Source organism: Peromyscus eremicus, chromosome 5 (genome assembly GCF_949786415.1).
Source record: "Peromyscus eremicus chromosome 5, PerEre_H2_v1, whole genome shotgun sequence".
Classification (NCBI taxonomy): domain Eukaryota; kingdom Metazoa; phylum Chordata; class Mammalia; order Rodentia; family Cricetidae; genus Peromyscus; species Peromyscus eremicus.
This window is the reverse complement of record NC_081420.1, coordinates 8,316,333-8,338,869: the sequence shown is the minus strand read 5'-3', so window position 1 is coordinate 8,338,869 and position 22,537 is coordinate 8,316,333. Positions and strand designations below refer to the sequence as shown.

The 22,537-nt window shown below is 45.8% G+C and overlaps 1 protein-coding gene across 2 annotated transcripts in view; it reads left to right on the top strand.

Annotated features, from left to right (window-relative positions):
- Positions 1–22,537, top strand: part of Pcbd2 (pterin-4 alpha-carbinolamine dehydratase 2) — a 52,126-nt gene that overhangs the window by 14,069 nt on the left and 15,520 nt on the right. The gene's annotated exons all lie outside the window — the stretch shown is intronic.

Genomic DNA, 22,537 nt, shown 5'->3' with positions numbered 1-22,537 from the left:
TAGTGGTGGCCTCGGCTGCTAGCATGTGGACAAATTAGTTGTTTGTTCTTTGCTGTATACATCCAAGTTATAAGTCAGCTATTATACTTAAGAGAGGATTCTGATGTCGACAGTAGCCACCCTCCACCCCGTCTCCTGCTCCCAGCCACCAAGATGATGTGCCCATATAGAAAGTGTCATTTTGTTTGCAAGTATATGCTAGTGCTTGTGTTTCTGTCACAGGATAAACTGAACATTTGTGGTTGTCACAGACACTACTTTTATTTAATGTGCCCAGTGATGGCTTTTGTGACCATAGTAGACTAGAAGCCAGAAAGTGCCCTTTGGGACTGTCTCAGTGGTTAAGAGCACATATTGCTGTCATAGAGGACCTGATTTTAGTTCCCACGTAAGGAAGCTCACAACCACCGGTAACTCTAGCTCCAAGGGGCCTGATGCCCTCTTCTGGCCTCCCCAGGCACTGCACTTACATGTGTACATATGCACAAACAGACACCTACACTTCACTTTATCTAAAAGCGAAGAATAAAGGAATCATTAGTTTTCCTTGGAGAATAGAGATGGCTGTACTTTAGCCAACGATACCTAAGACCCCGGAGGCCAAAAGAAGCGTCTGTGTTGCCTGTTGGTGTTCACATTGGAGTTTCTTCTGCAGTTTCAGGGCGTCTGTCTGATGCTCTCAGGTAGTGGCTGAAATGCTGGTGTTGCTGTCCACCAAGAAAGGGAAGTTAGAGCCTCCAGGGTTGTCACTGGGCTCTCGAGTCTGAGGTTTGTATCATAAACAGGTGTAGAGCTCGTGTATTACTAAAAGCGCACAGGCTAGATGAAGGTAAATGTAAAACAGGTGTCAGTAAGGTAACTATGATGCCACTCAGGGTAAAAACACTGTGGTCGCCATGCCTCCTTTTAATAAAAATGGACTTTTAACTGTATCAGTTTTTCTTAGTCATGCAGTAAATCTTATGTTTACAGAAATTAGCCTGAGCATTTTGTAAAAGTCAAATAGCCAAGAAATATAATTTCCTCAACAGTGTTTGTCTTGCCCTCTTACAGATGGCGTAAAATCAGGTGTGTGGAAAGTAAGAAAGCAATCTGAGCTGATGAGAAGGGCTTTCAGATTTATGCTTTGCAGATACCGCTGTGATTAATGCATTCACTGCTTTTTATTGCTTTCACAGATAATGTCCACGCTGCCTGGAAAATGCTAAGAGTTTAAACTCTGCCAGGTTTAGACTCTTACCATCAGCAGATGTTCACCTATAAATACCGTAATTATTATCAAATAAAAATCATCGTGAAATTCATTGACATAAATTTCATTTCTGTGCATTGCTTTCATTAGTGTGAATGAAATTAGTGTACCTACGTGTAGCATTTAGGGTTTGTGAAGTACTTAAGGTGAGGTTAGCGGGATAGAGTGGGCACAAGTGGATGGCTTTATGTTTAACTGACAAGAAAATAATACTCAAGAGTTAGGGAGTTATGGATGCTTTTGTTTTCAGCTGGCGTTGCTGGAGCTGCTTGAGTACATTGGGAATGAGTAGGGACCCATGGCTCTTCGGTAACTGCAGACAGTAATGGAAGGAGCCCTTGCATGCTGCCCGGGCAGTATCTGGGGCTTTGCTCTCCTCCACTGCAGTAGTCTTCGGGTTGGCCGTGAGCTTTGACCCTGGGATTCTGGACCGTGAGAACGGGGACACAAACGTGGATTCCTGTGTCTCAGAACGTGGAGGAGGGGTGCTGGTGAAGCGGCTGTGCTCTTTGTGGTCACAGTACAGAGCTGTGTCTCGTTCTACTCGGTTGGGCAGTGGCCGGCGGCTGACTTGGTCCACTGGTGTGGACAGGTAGGGGAGGTGCTTCTCTGGCTTTGGCCATTCTCGGTTCTCTTCCTTTTGCCATGCCCTTTCAGATTTGCTTACCTTAAAAATCGTATGTGTATGAATGTTTTGCCTACACATGTATATATTTTCATACCATGTACGCCTGGTGCTTGCAGACCTCGGAAGAGGGCCACAGATCTCCTGGAACTGTAGTTACAGATGGCAGTGAGCTGTGAACTACCATGTGAGTGCCGGGAACTGAACCATGGTCCTCTTGCAGTGCACTGAGTACCTCTCCAGCCCACGCTGTCTGCAGTTCTGGTGTCCCATCCTTACCTCACACTGCCTGTCTGATGTAGACTAGAACAGGACTGGCTAACTCATTCATGGAATCTTACAGGATGACACTGAGCCAAGTTGAGGTTGTGGGATGGCGTGTCACGCCGGGTCCTGTCACAGTAGGTGCCAGACTCACATCTCTGGCACCAGCAGCAGGGTTTTCAGGGCCTCCTTTTCGTTGCTGTGGTCGTTTTCTAGCAGGGAGCTTGTTTTCCAAGGACAAGCTGTTGGATGACTTTCCATAGCCGGTTTCACCTTCCTGAGAAAGGGACACTCACCAGGTGACACAGACAGAGCCACACTCAGCTGGGAGCAGCCTGTGTTTCACTATTGAACAATAAAAGGTCATTCAGTTGTATCATTAAATCAGTTCTATCAGCACAGCAAACACTGTGATCGAGTCTGTGTGCTTTGGTGCTCCTGGCCAGTAGGGCAGGACTGTGGTCTTCTACCAGGCCAGTCATCAAACTGTCTTCATATGTCCAGTCTTCCACCACCACAGCCCTGGGTGTGGCAGTGCCCAGTGCCTGGAACAGCACCCAGGGGCAGGTGGGACAGGAGCATGGCCTGGCTGGCTCGGTGAGCGCCACAAGGCTCTGTGTGCTGATCACGGAGGGACTGGCATCCTCTATCCAGGATTTGGAAGGAGGGGCTGTAGCAGAAGTACATGGTTCATGGCTTGTTGGGGAGATGGCACATCCAAATTTTATGAAGTGGTGAATTTTTAGAAATTGTCCTGGTTAATTAGGTCTGACATGGGGTTCTGGTAAGCCAAGGAGACGTGCGTTAGGATGTGCCTGCAGAAGGGGGCTTGGAGTTGGTCCTTCAAGGTCTGGAATATGCGAGGGAAGATGGAAAGGTGAGGTGGCAGCTGACAGGGCAAGGCAGGGAGAGACCAGCTTAGTGAGCAGGCTGCAGATGGCGGCGGGGCCTCGTGGGACACTTTCCCGCTGCCTCCAGCCTAGGCATCTGAGAGCAGACTCCTGTCACTTGCATCCTGCTTATATTTTTCCTCAGCAGCATGACCTCTTTTCAAACCCCAGATGGGAGCTGCAGATTGTCACTAGGAACTGCCCAGTTCCCCCCCCCACCCCAGGACCGTGCTGCTGGTGTTCAGCTGCCTCCGCCATACCATGGAGTTACAGTCTCCCGATTGCCTGGCCCCTGGAGACTCCCCACATGCTTACTTGGCCATGATGACTGACCATGCTAGTCTCTCCTCAGAAAACCCCAGTGTCTTCCTGTTGCATTCTTCCCGGATGCATTTCATCTTCTCAGAGGTTTCCAAAGCTGCCCACAGTCCTGCTCTGACCCCCATGAGAAGCTTCTTTATTTAGAGATTAGTGTTGTCATCTGTGAGGTCCTTTGCTTGTCCTCTCTGTTCAAGGTCATATGGCCCTTAGAGGCCACCGGAAGTTAATGCCGTGCTAGAGCTGGCTCCAGATCCCTGTCATCCCAGCTCCATCCCTGTTACTTGTATCCAAGCTGCATTTCCTCCGATCTCCGACCCACCATCTGTCTACATCTGTCCATATCTGTCCACATCCTCCCGCTTCTAGAGTTTTCTTGTATACTCAACAGTAAACAATTACCAAGTCATTTATGTTAGACGTAGCAGACACTGGAGTGCAGTGATGAGCAGGCAGGTATTTTCCTGTCATTACTGAGCTTATAGTATAGTGGGAATGAGACAAAACCAGAAAAGGATGACTATGTAATCCAAAATTGAGGTGAAGGCCATGAAGGAAGGAAAATCCTAATAGCTAATACAAAAGAGACTTAAGGACTCCACATGTGTTGCTTCCTGGAGTCTCCATAAAACCGTGAGGTAAATGTTACCTCCCTTATGTCTCGGATGGGGAAGCGAAGCTTAGGCTGAGTGATTTGGCCAAGGTCCTCCACCTGCCACAGGAAGAAGTGCTGAGAGAATGACAGGACCTAGTGCTGTGTGGGGAGAGCAGCGAGGGGGCGGGTGAGGAAGTGAACTGCGGGTGTATTGTTTGAAGAGGACACCCAGATGTTGGCAAGCACAGAATGAGAGTCAGCAGTGAGAATATTGAGGAAGCTGCTGGATTTATCCAGAGGCGAGGTCACTGCTGGGCTGGACACAGCACAGGACAGTGGACCGGGGCAGTGATGGGAAAGACAGGCAAGTGCAGAGCCTGGATATATTTAGAAATGACATGAGCAGAAGCTAGTGTGCACACTTGTACAGGAAAGGCAAATATGGGTCTGGGGTGTGACTCAGCCACCATGCTTGCCTAGACTCTGAGCTGCAATCCCAGCACTAACGAAAGGGCAGAGGTGCAGCTAGGCCCAGGGGTGGGAGTCTGGCATCCCAGCATTGGGGAGGTGAAGGCAGGACTGGAGTTCAAGGTCATCATTAGCTACACTGAGAGTTTGAGGCCAGCCTGAGTTATGCAAGAGCTTATGCCCCCAAAACGGGTAAATAAATAAATGGGGGGAAGAAAGCAAAATAAGGAGAACACCCAAGGTTCTCTGACTAGGGAGGAAAGGAAGAGGGGCAGAGGGTGTTGGGGTTGTCTAGAGTTTGCACCTGGAGGAACCAGGTAGTTGCAGATCTGTTTTCTGAGCTGGGGAAAGAACTGGATACAGCTGGGCACAGTGAACACGCTTTCTGGTTTAGACACTGTTAGGTATGAACTGCTGTAAGACATCCAGGTGCCAGCTCTGAACATGGCTTTATGTCTGAGATGGGAATTCCGATGAGATCTGGGTCAGAGATAACAGGAAAGGCATAAGCACGTGTGGGAAAAGCCAAGGGAAAGGCGGGACTACCCAGGGAGAAGCTGTAACAGGAAAGTCATAAGCACGTGTGGGAAAAAGCCAAGGGAAAGGCGGAACTACCCAGGGAGAGGAGAGCTTGGGGCTGGATAGAAGAGGAGCTTCCGGGAGACCCAGGGAGATTTTTAATCACAGAATTCAGAAGGCAGTGATCCAAAAGAGGGGAGGAGCTGACCAGATGTGGTGGTGCACATCTGTAGTCCTAGCAGTTGGGGGAGTTGAGGCAAAAGGATTGCTGAGAATTACAATTTTTTCTTTTTTTTTCATTTATTGATTTGTGTCTGTGTGGGCTTGTGTATGCCACAGCACATGTGTGGAGGTCAGAGGGTAACCTGCTGGAGTTGGTCCTGCTCTTCCACTGTGTGGTGTCTGAATTTAGGTTCGGCTGAATTGCTGCAGATTTGAGGCCATATTGTGAGTTGAAGGCAAAGCATTTGATCCTGGAACCTGTGTGTATTACTCTTCTGTCGCTGTGATAAAACACCATGACCAAAAGCGATTTACGGAAGGAAGAGTTTATTTTGGCTTTGGTTCCGGAGGGAGAGTCCATCACGGCGGGGGAGGTATGGCAGCCGGAGTGGGAAGCTGAGAGTTCACGTCTTGAACCACAAGTCTGAAGCAGAGAGTGAACTGAACGTATGTGAGGCTTTGGAAGCCTGTCCCCAGTGGCATGCTTCCTCCAGCAAGCCTGCACCACCCACACCTCCCCAAGCAGCGCCACCAGCTGAGGACCACCGTTCCATATTCCTGGAGGACATGTCTCATTTGAACCACCGTAGCATATGAACATGAAAGTAGAGTCATCTCCACAAAGTTGTCCTCTGACCTCTGCTCATACACTGTGGCATGTGCTTACCCACTAACCCTCACAAAATAATAAGCCAAAAACAAAATGAAAAAGAAGGGAGGGGTCAGTTCTCTTGAGACATGTAAAGTGGCTACCAAAGGGTGCCGCTGGGTGAGCAGCTGGAGGTCACTGGTGAGCACAGTGAGGATGGGTAGGGTGAAGACAGCCTTGAGCCAGCGTGGAACACATGCTTGTGTAGATCCTCGTGGCCTCAGACACTCCTAGTCTGTTGTCTCCCTTCGGGATTCAGTCCTCGAGGTATCATACTTGTTTGTGTCATTCCTTAGCATAATTTTGGTATTAAACATATGCATCTTAGTGCTTTGGTATTGACTCTGTGAAGTCAGAGCTAAAATACAGAGGACCAGGACCTAGGCATGAAGTGCTCTGCCAGGGTGACTGGCTCCGGGCGGGACGGTGAGAGTAAGTACAGCGTAGGCCATGTGGGAGGTCACTGCAACTGCTCCCCTGAGTCTCTGGCTAGGCTCTGGATACCCCAAGTTCAGAGGCTTGGCTTGTGTATATCTCCCACGGGACCATCCCAGTGTTATCTGGGTGTATTTGAACACATGAGGCCCCTTGGTTTGGTTCATTAAGGTCAGTGCCCTTAACCCCTGGTGAGCCTCACCTTTTTCTTCTTTTTCTCTCTTAAAACTCTTTCTCACTTGGGACTTTCTCTTTCCCTTGTCCACCCACTCCTAGTGACTTGGTTTCTGAGAGCGATGGGCGTTTCTGGCTGCGAAGTGGCTCTCTGTGATGGGGTGAGAGGTGACCAGTGTGCGGCGGGGAGCTCCCTGAACACCATCGACACCTGTTGCACGTGCAGTTTTGAGGCAGTCTCTTACAGCGTCCCTTCTCAGGTGCCTTCAGCAGTGAGAGACTTAGCCTTTTACTCAGCGTGTTGGCTCCACAGCCTCAGCCAGCCATAACTACAGCCCCAGTTTATTGTGACTATTATTGTCCCATGGGTTCATGGTAGGTTCTCCCAAGACCCTACAAAGCATCATGCTGCCACAGGCCCGCTTATCTGCTCTCCATTGGGCATTCATTTCTGTTGCCACATAGCTCTCTGACTCTTAAGATTTGTTCTTTCCTTTTTCTGTGACCACTTGTTCAGCACTCTTGGTATATATTTTTTCCATCCGTCAGTCCATCTGTCCATCCATCATAACTTGGCTACTGTGGTACTAGAAAGATGGTTCAGCATTAAGAGCATTTACTGCTTTTGTGGAAGACCTGGGTTTGGTTCCAGCCCCCACATGGGGGTTCACAGCTGCCTGTAACTCTAGTTCCAGGGGATTGGATGTCCTCTTCTGGCCTCCTTAGACTTCTGCACACATGTGACACACACACACACACACACACACACACACACACACACACACACACACACAGAGGCACATACATATACATAAAATAAATTAATAACTTGGCTGGTGTTCTGTAGAAAAGATAATACATGGGATAGCTGGGACCGGTGATACATTCCTGTAATCCCAGCTACTTAGGAAGCTTCAGCATGAGGATCACAAGTTTGAGGCTAGCCTGAGCAACTTAGCAAAATCCAATCTCAGAATAAGAATTTGAAAGTGCTATGGATGTCACTTAGTGGCTCTGGGTTTATTCCATTAAAAAAAATGTGTGTTTCTGTTTAGGAATTCTTTTTATGTTTTTGTTTGATTTTTGAGTCAGGAGTTTCACTGTATTGCCCAGGCTGGTCATAAACCCCTGGGCTCAAACTGTCTTTCCATCTCAGCTTCCCTAGCGCTTGGGGCTACAGATGTGCACTACTGTACCTTAACAGATCTGTTATTTGTGAGGCTAGTTTAAAGAGTCACAGGTGTGTGTGTGTGTGTGTGTGTGTGTGTGTGTGTGTGTGTGTACATGTGCCCGTGGAAGCCAGAGGTCAGCCTCAGATGTCATTCCTAAGGAAGTCATCCACATTGTTTTTCAAGACAGGGTCTCTCACTGGCCTGGAATTTCCCAATTGGGCTGGGCTGGCCAGCATGTTCCAAGTATCTGCCTATTTCCGCCTCCCCAGTCCTGAGATTACACACTCATACCACCACGCCTAGCTTTTTAAAATGTGGGTTCTGGGTACCAAGCTTGGTCTTCATGCTTGTAAGGCAGCACTTTATCTGCTGATATGGCCCTCATCTGAGGGTCAGAGTGTCTGAGGCCCACTTAGCATTTGTTAGTAGCTCAATGAGAGGTGACTTATAGCAGTCCAATAGTCTTGAAGGCTGGTTGTTAGAATCCCCACCTTGCAAGTTGTGGGAAAGTTAGAGGACTTAAGGATTGGCTCGTTTCTAGAGGGAGTGGGGTACAGGCTCCGAACTCCAAGTGCAGACACTCTAGCCGAAGACACATAATGCATCTTATAATTTGGAAAACGAAGAGTCAAATAAAAACAGCCCTTCTGCCCACTTTAAAAATAAGAGTGTGCATGTGCTTTTGGGGCCATGTTGTAGAAACTTTTTAGTTGTTTCGTTCGCTTTGTGTATAGTGAGCTTTTTTTTTTTTTTTGGTTTTTCGAGACAGAGTTTCTCTGTGTAGTTTTGTGCCTTTCCTGGAACTCACTTTGTAGACCAGGCTGGCCTCAAACTCACAGAGATCCGCCTGCCTCTCCCTCCCGAGTGCTGGGATTAAAGGCGTGCGCCACCACTGCCCGGCGAGCATTTTTTATATTTTCCCATGATTTTTGTCTTGTTTTGTTTGAGACAGGGCCACTGTATGGCTCAGAAAAGCTGGCTTTGAACTCAATCTTCAGCCTCTCAAGTGATGGGGTTACAGGACTGAGTCAGTACCCCAGCATTACTTCATAATTTTTCAACTTTTTATATGTAAAAACGTTTTGGCTACATGTATGTATGTGCACCATGTCTGCTTAGTGCCCATAGAAGCCACTGGAGGGTGTCACTGTATCCTCTGGAACTAGAATTATAGATGGTAAGCTGCCATCTGAGTGCTGGGAACTGAACCCTGGTCTTCTGAAAGGGCAGCAGGGCTCCTAACCACTGAGCCACCTCTCCAGGATCCACCTGGGGATTTTTAATGGTGGGATAGATAGTATTTCATGACATTGAAAGGTCACAGTTAGCTTAGCCAGGACTGTCATATAGTAACCATCCTCCTCCTCCAAATGCCCCACGGTAATGTGGTGTCAGTTCAGCACAGAGACAGCGGGAAGTCAGAGCATATCCTTCTTGCTAGTGGTGCTCAGGATCTGGGCCCATTGCATTGAGATGAGTCATTTGTTAAAAAAGTAAATCAAGCCAGTTGGTGGCACATGCCTGTAATCAGGAGGCTGAGGCAGGATTGTGCTTTCAAGGCCAGTGTGGGCTACATAGCAAGACCTGCCTTAAAAAAAAAAAAAAGTAAGTAGAAATCTTTACCTAGATAGGATTGATCTGTGAAAGCTTAAAAAAAAAAAATCACATCCTTCAAGTTACTTGAGAAGCCCAGAAGGGACATGTTATATTGAAGGGCTTTGTAGCTACTGTTCGCTCAGTTTAGCGCAAGGGTCCGTGGAATATTTTCACAGAAAGCTTTCTCTTCCTGAGATTTTTTTCCCCCCAGATAAAGAGTGCTTGTTTAATTCGGGAAGAGTTATTTCGTGGGAAATTAATATTTGTAAATCCTCTGTCACATTTCCACACTTGTCAGCTCTCTAGCAAATGATGACTTGGGAGTGGTTGTGTGAGGATTTCTTAAAAGCAGACAGTCCTGCATTTCCTACTTAGCTGGGTTTTTAGTTTTGAGTCACATAAGTGGAGGGACTAGGTCTTTCCCGTTCTGTTAGACCCTGGGTTATGTTATGCGTTCTTAACCTTGGAATGGTGATTCCTTGTAGAGATTTCTGAGGAATAATTTCACTAGGTAAGACTGTTTCCTTGGGTGTGACGATGACGTCAGTGACCTTTACAGAGTGCATCGGAACCACTGTCTGGGCACTGGCAAGTGGCTGCTGCAGAAGGGCCCTGTAGACATAGTAACTGTGGTATCTTGCTTTGGTGTGCTCAGTGGTATCTAATCATGTTGTGTGCTTGGGAATCATGAAAGAAGTTTCCAGTCTCAGTACATCATTTTTCCCGACACTGATCAAAGGTTGGAAAACTAGAATTATATGCAGCCCCCAGAGTTGTCTACCTTCTGAATCTTTTGGCCATTTTGTTGAATATATCTATGCCTCCTAAGTATTGAAACCCTAATATCCTTTAACCTAAACTACAGAGGTAAAATGGACTTTATGTGAAATATTTAGCTGCGGACCACATCTTCAGCTTTTTATATGCCACAGTGGTCTTGTTTCCCCCTCCATTGTCTGATAGTGAGGTCATTTTCAGTCCTCTGAGAAATTCTATTCCCAGCCAGATGCGGCTCATATATTAAAAGTAGCACCTGTGGCTAATATCAGCGCGGCTTACCATAAATTTACATGGTAACTCGGATTATATCTGTCAGGACTGTTAAAAAGCATCTAGATTTAATTTGATTTCCAGTATTGTAGAAGCTATGCAACGTTTTGCTTCATAACTATATTTTAAAAGTTAAAAATCAGTCCATTGTTAAGTTTTATGGCACCCCTAGTGCCCATTAAGTTGATTTGCTCAATGGAGGTTAGGGTAGAGCAACCTGGCTACATTAAGATCGGAAACCAACCCATTTGTGACAAATTTCGTCCTTTCGTGTGAATCTTCTCCATGTCTCCGCACTGATTGGATTCAGGTGTAGCTCATGTCCGTCGTGTTTAACCTCAGAAGAGTGGGCGGCGTGATTGGCTTGTTGGAAATTGTGAAGCGTTCTGTGTTGGCTTATTTAAATGTAACTGGATCACTCCACTGCATCTGTCTACACCAGTGGTGTGGTTTCAAAGACATCTCAGAAAGCTGGGGTGCCTGCCCTCACCCCGTTCCTTTCTAAGCTGCTCTATTTCCCATTATCCTTGAGTCCTTGTCCACGTGCCCTAGTTTACACACCTGCAGTTATAAAATTATCTAGAGTGCTATTGTATCAGGCTGTCCTCTTTCCAGCATGTCTGAATACAATAATGATTCACCATAAATCAAAATAATTTACAAGTTACAAAAAATCTGTTTCTGCAAATTAGAATTGAATGATGAATTTCTTTACTTCTCGTTTCCAGTGATTCCTTAACATGAAACCGGTAACATGTTTGTGTCTTTAAAAATTAGTTCATGGTACAAACTGAATTAAACATTGAAGTCAACCTTTTGAACATCTTATAGTTTAAAATACATGAGTAAAACATAAACCAATTAAGACATAAGCAGAAGTCTGATTCTTGATTAGGAGTTGCAATTGCCTTGGCAATGATCTTGCATTTCTGAATGAGACAGCATTAATGTTAGTGCTGGCACTGGTCTTAGGGCAGTGTGTTGCCCCTTAATACAGCCGTAACCCTGAGTGCATACAATTGCTTTGATTGCAACAAGCATGGAGGTACTTCTTGCCTGGTTGATCTTTTTAAAAGTGTTTATTGTTTATTAATCCATGTTTATTTTATTTTAAAAATTTATTTATATGTATGGGTGTTTTGTCTGCATGTATGTCTGTGCACAGTGTGTATGCAGTGCCTGAGGAGGCCAGGAGAGGGCAGTGGATCTCCGGGGACTGGAATTCTAGCTGCTGTATGGGTGTTGGGAATCAAACCTGGGTCTTCTGTAAGATGAGCCAGTGCTCTTAACCACTGAGCCATTTCTCCAGCCCATTATTTTATTTATTTTTGAGACAGGGTTTTTCTATGTATTGGCAGTTTATGAAGGAATGGAGTGAGGGCAGACACCCCAGTTTTCTGAGATGTCTTTGGTACCACACCACTGGTGTAGGCAGGTGCAGTGGAGTGCCCTACATCCCTGGCTGGCCCGGGACCTCCTGTTTCTGTCTCCTCCGTGCTGAAATTGCAGGTGGCACCACCACCATGGCCCGGCTGTTGATCCGTTCTAAATTCCAAGGAATTGTCTCCTTCCCTCAAGGAGACAGCATCTCCCTATAGATGCTTAGCCTGCTGCAAACTCACTATGTATCAGAGGTTGGTCTAGAACTCACAACCATCCTGCCTCAGCCTTCTAAATGCTGGTGTTATAAATAAACATGTGCAACCATACCCAGCTCAGTTAATAAGCTTTCTAGAGTGAAGGTGTTTTTTTTCCTCTAAGATTTATTTTATTATTTGAAAAATATTTTTGTGTATGTGTCTATGTGAGTATATGCCACTTGTGTGCAGGTGCCCTTGGAGGCCAGAAACGGGCATCGAGGAATCCCCTGGAACTGGAGTTATGGGTGGGTGAGCCACTATATCTGGGTACTGGGACCTGAATTCAGGTCCTCTGAGAGAGCAATAAGTGTACCCCAGATTTTAAGGTTTTTTTTTTTTTTTTTTGGTTTGTTTTTGTGCTGGCCACTGAACTCAGGGCCTTGCATATGATACACAGGTGCTCTACCATTGAGCTACATTCCTAATGCCTAGAAGGAAGTTCTTTTAGAATTTTTGAGCCTTAGTTTCACCAAAGAAGTGAAGCAGCATTCAAAAATTACTATGTTGAGGGTTGGCAAGATGTGTTTGTGGGTAAAGGTGCTTGCTGCCAAAGCTGAGGACCTGAGTTCAGTCTCTGGGACCCACATGGTGGACGGAGAGAAACACCTCTTACCACTTGTCCTGTGATTGCCACAGTCATGTCCTGGGTGTACACACACACACACACACACACACACACACACACACCAATGCGTACACACTAAGTAAATGTAATAATAATTAAATTACTATGCTGAATTATCACAGAAGAAATGATTAGTAAGGTAAAATGATAATTTAGTGTGTTATCAGGGAGAAATAGCCACTTAACAGAAAATATCATTAATGGCCAATTGGAACCCTGGAAGAGATTTTAGGGAATTCTGGCATCTCTTTTTGTCTCCAGGATAAGGTGACTTCCTTGGGTGGTGCAGGCGTTGTTTCTGTGTGGGCATTGATGGAGAAAGTGGGTGAACGTGGGACGTGAGACAGGCTGGCCTTTGGGCCCACTTCCTCTCGGTCTCCTTTTTCTTGTGCACTCTTCATGGCTGGCCTGTCTACCCACTCTCATCACACGGTGAAATCCTTGCGGGCCAGCTCTGGGTCCCAGGGCTGGGAGCCTGGGGAGACGCTTGAGAGAGAGAGAGAGCGAGAGAGCGAGCACTGGATGGTAACTGTGGGCATCACAGACTTGCAGGAGCAGAGGGGTGTGGGGTAGATTCTGGCATTTCAAATCCATTCATGTTTTCACAGTTCGTCCTGAAAGCGGGAACATAAGAACCCGTGGCTTGTTTCGCTGACCAGTTCTCGTTTCTGGTTGTTTGTCTGTTGCAGTGAGTCTGTTTCTAAGATGTCATTTGATGCTCTGCACAGGGCAGAGACTACAGTTACTGAGGACCTACCCCCCAGCTGTGCAGCCCACGGGCTAGCCTACAAAGTGCCCAGGAACTGATCTGCCCAGTGGCCTAAGATACACCTTTAGAAGGCTCGTTTTGAGAACAGAAATAAAACTTTACAAGAACTGATTATTTTTTAAAGTGGACCTATATTTCTACACAGCCCAGAAATGAGTTAAATTTTAAAATAATCATTGCAGTGCTCAGTGCCTGCCTTTACCACAAATTAATGCTGCATTATCTTAAGGAGTTTAGATGTTGGGAAATGACTATAATTTAAAGCCGAGTAGACCAGCTTGCAGTGCTGGAAAGGCACAAAACACTTTTGCATGCATTGACTTATAAGGTAATACTTAGCTTGGTTCTTTCATAAATAACATTCCATGTTGGAAATGAAAACTGTGGTATTAGCTGTATTTTTATTTAGAATTTGTTTTAAGACATGCAAAATTCTGTCATGTAATTGGCTTTTCAGATTATTGTATATGAGCAAAGTATATATTTTCTCTAATGAAACCCTTACTTAGAAAACTTTGTGGCTGAACAAGTAAATGTGTGCACACACACACTTATGTATACATGTATATAGATCTATGTTACCTAAGAATTGTTTCATTCATTCTATTCACAGAAATTTATTTGTTAATACAAGCAGTGTGTGGTAATCATTATAAAGTTTTACTTGAGGAATGTTGCTTTGTTCTATTGAGACCGTGTTACAAATGGAATACTGTAGTATTCTAGAACTATAATCAGTGATTTCTATGGTAATGTGAGCAAGAGGACAAGGAGGAAGTTCCGATACATTGCCTACTTACCAATTAACTATTACCTGCCAAAAAGCACATGAGACCCGCACAGCGGACATCCGCTAATCCAGTGGGTAGCCGTTCCGGGCTCTAATGCACACTGGTTTACACGCTAACGGTTTTGAAGTTCCAGGCCAATGCTGACCTTTCTTATGTGCCCTGCTCACAGTAGGAATGTCCACTCCTTGCTTCCTGTCAGAATGGATTATTTGTGACACAGCCCAGAGCTCACTTTGACTGCAATTAAGTTTTTGATCAGAATTATTTCGTTCACAAACAATCACATTTGTTAAAATGTTACATCTGCCCTGAGAGCCACAGGCAGCCTCATAGTTACCAGTGGGATGTGGGTGTAATTCATTTGTTTTTCATAAAACGGCAAGGCATCTTATATATGTCATTTAATCTTTTTTCTTCTGCTGGTTTCTGCCTTTCATTTCGTTGGGTTTGGAAGGAAGCTATGTCCTGACAGTGGTACGAAGCAGTTGGAAGATTTGGGGAGTATGAATGGACTTATTTTTGGTGTAGAACGAAATTATCCAGCTGGGACCCAGGACTCAATTATTATTTCCAAAAATTATCAGTGGTGATTCTGTTTCTACATGAGGAAATGTTTTAGCTTTGTGGATGTGGGGGTTGAGGGTTTGGTTCTTGGCCTGCAGTCCTGTCCTCTCTGTGTCTTTGTGGGAGTGTGTTTCCAGGTCTCTCTCTGTGGCTGTGGACTGTGTGTTTCCAGGTCTCCCTGTGGCTGTGGACTGTGTTTCCAGGTCTCTCTCTGTGGCTGTGGACTGTGTGTTTCCAGGTCTCCCTGTGGCTGTGGACTGTGTGTTTCCAGGTCTCCCTGTGGCTGTGGACTGTGTGTTTCCAGGTCTCTCTGTGGCTGTGGACTGTGTGTTTCCAGGTCTCTCTCTGTGGCTGTGGACTGTGTGTTTCCAGGTCTCACTGTGGCTGTGGACTGTGTGTTTCCAGGTCTCCCTGTGGCTGTGGACTGTGTTTCCAGGTCTCTCTGTGGCTGTAGACTGTGTGTTTCCAGGTCTCACTGTGGCTGTGGACTGTGTGTTTCCAGGTCTCACTGTGGCTGTGGACTGTGTGTTTCCAGGTCTCACTGTGGCTGTGGGGTTTGATGCCAGAAGTGAGAGCAGAATCAGTTTGCTCAGGCACCCCTCCTGGCTCTTTGATTTCAAAAAGTCCTTTTCTTACTACAAAATGGCAGCAGAGACACACAAGGAGCTTTCTCTGCCAACTCACTGTTTCTTGTCTGTGTGGCGATGTGGACGCAGTGGACCTGTTCATATATTCCAGCTGATCGCTCATCACCCTCTGGGTTAGTCTCTCAGCAGTTCTTTGTCCTGTGTGGGGTCCTTTGAGAGCTGAGTGTGGCTCAGAGTGTGACTTAGCTTTGGACTTGGTATTGTGAGAACGGAGCCTGGGAAGCTGGTGCCGAGGAGGCGGCAGGAGAAGGGACAGAATAGAGTTGGAAAGTGATGAAGTTTGGAATGCTTAAATGTTGTCTGAGAGCTTGAGAAATGTTCATTACTTTAAATATATATGTGTACCTTTAGAATAGCATTAACGGAATTTATTGCCAGGTTTTAAAATACTGCATTAAAACCTCAACCATTTCCCATTTGTTCTGACATCGCTGGGCTCATTTATTACTAACTCATAAAATCACAAGTGGCAAAAGAAAGGTATTGCACCCAAAAAACTATTTCACTTTAATTTTTTAAGCTTTTTAATAAAGTGAGGCCTCGTTGCACATCTAAACTGCAAAGGCTTTGCCTGGATGAAGTAGTGGAAGCACCCGCTGCAGTACCCCAGTCCTCAGTTTCCTTGTTGACAGATTTCTGAGCAGATTTCCCCTAAATCCATTAGTATAATGAAAAATACCACAGTTTTGTTTTTTGACCACATTTATTGTTTAAAGAAATGCTGAACAGCATTAAATTTTTAGAGAAAACTCTAACTTGAGACTTTAGTTATCAACAAGCATACCTAACTTGTTTTCGTATTTTATTTATTGTTGTGTGTACAAAGGTGTGTGCAGTTGTGTGCTGGCACTCCTGCACACACGCCATGGTACCCGTGTGGGGGCCAGAGGACAGTTTGTTGGAGTCAGTTCCTCTTTTCCACCGTGAGTCCCGGAAACCAAACTCAGGTTGCCAGTCTTGGTGGCAAGCCCCTTCCCTGCTGAACCATCTCTCCATCCCCCCATATCTCTTTTAACTTGTCATTATTTAGCACTATCAGGCTGGATCAGTAACTTTATTAAAATCTTATATTGATGTAGCTTTTTCCCTTAATTTCAAGTTTCTGTTGATTTTTAAGTTCATTCTGAGATCATGAGATTGTTAGTTTAGATTTATCACTGGCTGTGCCTTTGTTAGTGTGTCTGAGCATCTGCTGGATCATAGGAAGGCACTTGGGAGGGTTTTTAAGGGAAACCTGAGGCAGTGAGGAGAAAGAGTGGTGCAGAATAACCCAGTCTACAAAACAAAAGAAAAACCCAAAAGGCGAAAAATGCGGCAACTCTCCTGTGTAAACAGTCTCCAGGCCTGAAAGGCCCGCTAAGTGCAGCCACACGAGGCTTAGCCCCCAGCCTCACATGAAATCCGAAGAACTGCAGAAATACTCTTTCTGGAGAGGCTGAACAGACGACTGTGGCTGGGATCCGCCTCACAGGCCTTGAAAGCTGAGGGAAGTTGGACACTTGACTACCTTAAAGTTTTACTAGTGCTTGTAAAAACATTTCTGAGGTCCCAATAAGTCCTGCATGCCAGACAGAGGACTCGAGATTCTCTCCCAGCTACCCTGGAAGCAAACCTTTATTTCCTGAATAGTGTGTGGTGAGTTACGGAGGCCCCCCCTCCCTGTGCTGTGAGAACTCATCGGGAACACAGCACTTACGTCTTTCTGTGGGTCACATGCCACCTGTCACTGGTCCATTCTTTCCTCCTTTCTCCTCTGTCCTCCCTTTTGACAGGGTCTCATGTATCCTAGTAGCTAAGGATGACCTTGAACTTATGATCCACCTTCCCTCCCCCAGGGCTGGAATTACAGGCTTGAGCTGCTGTGCCCAGCTTTACATTGTCTTGGAGATTGAGCTCAGGGCCAATGTGAGCTAGACAAGTACTCTACCCACTGAGCCACTGTATCCTGGCATTTCTCAGAACCACTCCAGCTCATTTCTGACTCATGCCCACTCCCACAGCCAGAGCAGAGTGTATCCTGCGCTTTCTTCTAACCTTGGCTTTGCAACTGCTTTTGGCCCCTGAGGTTTCACGGAGGGCGCATCTCAGCACCAAGCACAGGGTGTTTGTGGTAGGGTCAGGCCAACTATGGGGTAGAAGAGGATTTGCTCTCATTATGAAGACTTAAGATACGGGTCATCAGAGTAACACTGTGCTTTCTGAGCACAAGGACAGAAGACATAAAGCACTTTTGCATCCTGTCTCCTTGACGCTCACATTTCACAACATCCTCTGTGAGCTGTTTTGTTTGTTTCAAGACAGGGTTTTTCTGTGTAGCCTTGGCTGTTCTGGAACTCAGAGATCTGCCTGCCTCTGCCACGCAAGTGCTGGGATTAAAGATGTGCACCACCTCCTGGTGAGCTGCTTTCTTGTAGGCTAGTGCAGGAGCAGAGTGAGGTGGTTGTGTGGCATGTCCAGTCATCCATGTATTTCGAAGTACGGTGAGCACAAGAACTTGGTCCTTGAGAAGTCTGCTCCAAGAAGGGGAGGGCGCTCTGTCCAGAGTTGTGCTGCCTGTGCCCTGAGGGTGTGGCCAGAGTGCTTTCTCTAGTTCAAATTGGTAGGCTATTGGCTCAGATAGAAACTGAGAGATAATTGTTGTCATTTTAGCACAGGTGACTATTAATATCTGAAATGATTAGTTGCTCTTAGTACTTCCATAAAGAGATTATTCTCATCTGTTTCCACTGGGGGAGTTGGAAAAAACAGACTTACAGTAACTTACCTATTCCATAAAATCCCATTGATCAGTTACGCTTCGAAGTTTGCCCTGAAACACCGTACCACGTACTGGTGGAGTTCAGTCTTTATGTTCAGAAATCCTGGCTGTAAGGCTGGAGAGATGACTCTGTGGTTAAGAGCACAGGCTGCTCTTGCAGAGGACCTGGGTTCAATTCCCAGCAACCGCATTGTGACTTGAGTCCCAGGGAATTTGATGCCCTCTTCTGGCCTCTGCAGGCACTGCATGTACATGGTATACAGACATATGTGCAGGCAAAACACCCATATACATAAAAAATTAAAAGGAAAAGCAAATTAAAAAATATGTATTTGTTATGCACGCTTTTCCTCTACCTCAGTGAACCATATGCACAGAACAGTTTTCTAAAACAGTTTCCCACCAGGTGTGAGGTTATGCAGCAGCTTATGTAAGGAAAGAAAACCATGTTGCTTCATGGACTATGAGAAAGGTGTTTCCTTATGGAGTAGTTTGTTCAGGCTACACAGGTAAATAGAAGCTCTAACAGTTTGGGAAAGGCACAGGCAGAGATCTATAATAGCATCTTTCTTTGTTCTAAACCTTCTATAATGCTTTTGTTTATTATTATTATTATTATTATTATTATTATTATTATTTTGGTTTTCTTGAGGCAGGTTCTCACTATATAGCTCTGGCTGTCCTGGAACTCACTATGTAGACCAGGCTGGCCTTGAACTCATGAATTTACAGAGATCCACCTGCCTGTGCCTTCCAAGATTAAAGGTGTGTGCCACTACTCTTAGCTTGTCATTAAATTTTTTAAATGTATGCTAAAGTTTACTTTCAGGTATAAGAAAAAATGGGGAAATGTGCTCTGACATTGTTAGGGACTTGTATCTAGGGGCATACGCGCACGCACGCACACACACATACACACACACACACACACACACACACACACACACACACACAGTCAAACTCGGGGCATCATGCTTGCTAGCCAGGCCCTTCACTGTTGATCCATACCCCAGCCCTAGAGCAGCATGCCTCCTTTCTCTTCTTTCCAAGAACTGAACAGTAGAATCAGCTGCTGTTGGTTACATACGGTCAGAACGATGGTCCTAGGGTGACTAGTTAGAATCCAGCCATCAGGAAGTAGGCCTGTCCAGAAGAGGAAGGGGCCTCTTGATCAGAAAAGAGTCTACTTGGGTATTGGATGTATATGATGGAAATAAAGTAGTTTGTGGCTAATACTGACTACTCAGAACACAGTCAGACACTGGCTGATACTTTGCTTTAGTTTTTCTACTGAGCATTACTATAGCAATGGGTAGCCGTGATGCCATGTGATCCACATGGAAACAGCTAGGAGAGTTATGCAGCGTGCAGTCTGGGTTTGAGGACCAGGTCTGGGTTGCTTGTTTGATGCCCTTCCCATCCAGACCACTCTGCTTTTGTGTATTAGCTGTGTGTAAAACATGTTCTTAGCTCCACAAAGTAGACATTTAACTAAATGAACCGCAATGTAACAAATAATGTGTATTCTGTTATGAGCACTTAATTTCTTTCCAGGACTTATCATTGCTGTCAGTCCTTGTGTCTCCTTGTGCACAGGCATGGGTTTCTGTAGGGAACCCTAGACATGCTGGAGTAGCCTCCTGGTACATAGATTAATAAAAGTAGAAGTTTGGTACTGGGGGGAGGTCGAGATTGATGTTGGTCATACTGCAGCCCAGGAATAGGCTGTTCGTTATCAGAGATGTCACCTGTATGTGAGACCACAGTAACCCATGGTGACCTGAGTCCTCGTCATGTCAGAACAACATTAGCTGGTTTAGAACTGGTACTGAACATACGAGCAGCTACACATGAAGTGAAAATATTGTGGAAGCAACTAACAAGTAGTATCTTAGTTAAGATTATGAGCACATTGTGGGGGGAGGAGGCGGAATCCCACTCCATGTGCATGTACACACACAGTGCCTGCATGCGTGCATGTGTGTCTGAGTGTGTAAGCACTTGTGCATGTGGAGGCCAGAGGTCAGCGTCCATCAGCTCCTCTCCACTTAGTTTTTCGACAGGTCTTGCACTGGCCTGGAGCTTGTCTTTGGGTAGACTGGCTGGTAAGCAGGCACCAGGGATCCTCCTGCCTCTCCTCCTCCCCAGGATCACAGGCACGCTACATCATGGTGAGGATTGAACTTGGGTCCTCACACTTATGTGGCAAGTACTTTTTTTTAAATTAATTTTTTTCATTTATTTTATGTACCAACCACAGTTTCCCCTCCCTCCTCTCTTCCAGTTCCCTCCCCCCACCTCCCATCCACCCCTGTCCCCCATCCACTCCTCCTCTGTTCAGAAAGGGGCAGGCCTCCCATGGGAGTCAGCAAAGCATGTCAATCCAAGCTCCTCCCTCTGCAGCATCAAGGCTGGGCAAGGACTGAACCCTCCCCTCAGCCTAGAAAGCCTACATGTGGAAAGTCATAGCTTTTTGTTGTTAGGAGACAGCATTTTGCTATGTAGCAGAAGTGGCTCAGAACTCTGTAGCCCAGGTTGATTTTGAGCTCAAGATTCCCCGCCCTGCCCTTCCCCTCACTCAGTTCCTCCTCCTCTTCCTCCTCCTTTTTGGTTAAAAAACGTTGTGAGCTGGCATGTAGGTGTTAGGAACTGAACCCAGCTCCTCCAAAAAAGCAACAATTTCTTTTAACCACTGAGCCTCCCCCTTCCCTCCCTTCCCCTTCTCTTCCCTCCCCTCCCCTCCCCTTTCCTCCCCTCTCCTCTTTCTTCCCTTACCCCCATTTTTTTCAAGACAGGGTTTCTCTGTATGGCCCCTGGTTGACTTGGAACTTACTCTGTAGACCAGGCTGGCCTCAAACTCAGAGGTTTGCCTGCCTCTGCCTCTTGAGTGCTGGGATTAAAGGCATGTGCCACCACCACCCAACTGAACCTCAGCTTCCTGAGCATCAGAATTATAGGTGTGCACCACCATGTACACTATTGATAAGCATTAACTTGAAATGCCATCAGTACTGCAGATTTGAAAATGCTACCTTAAACTTTTACAAGTGTCCATGATGTCAAGTCCAGGCCCAAGTCACTGGGCACTTGTTACTTTATGAAAAAGCGCTCCAAAATTGTGTTCTCTCTCTAACTTTCTACAGCAGAAAGTTCTAGGTTGTAAAGAAATGTCACCACTTGTAACCTTCATTCCTGTACTGAGACCTGTGGGAGTCCAAACCGTGGTGTTCAGGAGACCAGAGTTCAGCAGATGAACTCTGCTTTGACTGGCTGAACTGGGTTGGGTGTGCTAGTATGGACCACATTGGAGCTGGGCTTGGGAGGCAGGGGACCACCGTCCTGTCTCACCCCCTGTGTCTCAGCACTCTCCCTGTGCTCCGTGGGGGAGTCCTGTTTCACGCTAGTCTTTTTTGGGCGGAGATTATTATGTATATTTGCCTGGGTAAGCACATTGATAAACTTGTAATAAAGTGCATCAGACCATTTCCTTGGCAGGCCCGACCAGAACAGCCTGTGAAGCAGAGCTGTTTCCAATGGAGCATGAAAAGCTTTGAAAGTTCTCGGTAACAGCAGAAAGCAGTGTTTGAAACTACCCTTAAATAGTTGTTTGCTTTCCTCTTCTCCAACCACATTTGTAAAAATTTGCTCAGACAGGCAGTTCGTTTTGGTTTAAAATGCTCAGTGACTTGTTATCTGCCCAGTGCGTGTGCACCCTGTGCTTTGCCGGTCACTCGTGAAACTCTAAACCCTTTCCTCAAGTTCTCCCAGAAGCCTCCCTGTGCCTCGTGTGTGCAGAGGGTGAAGGGATGCAGACCTCAGGGAAACCTGCAAATTTGAAGTGCGAGACTGCATTTGTGGACCAGAAGGGAACATGGCCAGGCCATACCGAATTGTTTGTCTTTTTCTTCTACCAGGATTCTTCGCTGCAGAAGACACGGTTACCTTGGGCATCTGGTTAATCAAATCATGTGTCCCCTATAAGCATGACAAGAGGCATGATTGAAGCATTTGTAAAAATTTGACTCATAGTAAGCTTCATAATTTTTTAGTTTTTCACTGACATTAAAAACCAAAAGCCAACCAAAAGGCTGTGGTTCATAACACCACACCTGGTCCAGATTGTGCTGGATGAATCCATATTTGCTTCACTGTAAATGATTTTGAGGGTGGAATTCTTGGATTGCTTTCTATTTTGTAAGCTCTTGACATTGTACGGTACCAGTGTGCTCACAAACCCCGGACATGGGAAAGGCCAGCTCAGCCTCCCACTGGAAGGCAGGTTGGCTGCATTTATTCTGCGTGTTCTAGAATGAGGAAACGATATGACAATAAACAGAAATGCCTTTGCTGAAGAGAGAAGGAAAGCTGGTGTTTATCTGGTCAGGTGGTTTAGATTAACTGTGATGTGGCTCTGTATTATGTTACTTTAAATCATTGTGTCCCAACAGGACATAAATTATGAAGATTGTTACAGTATGTTTCATCCTATGTAAGATCAACAAATTGGAATAATT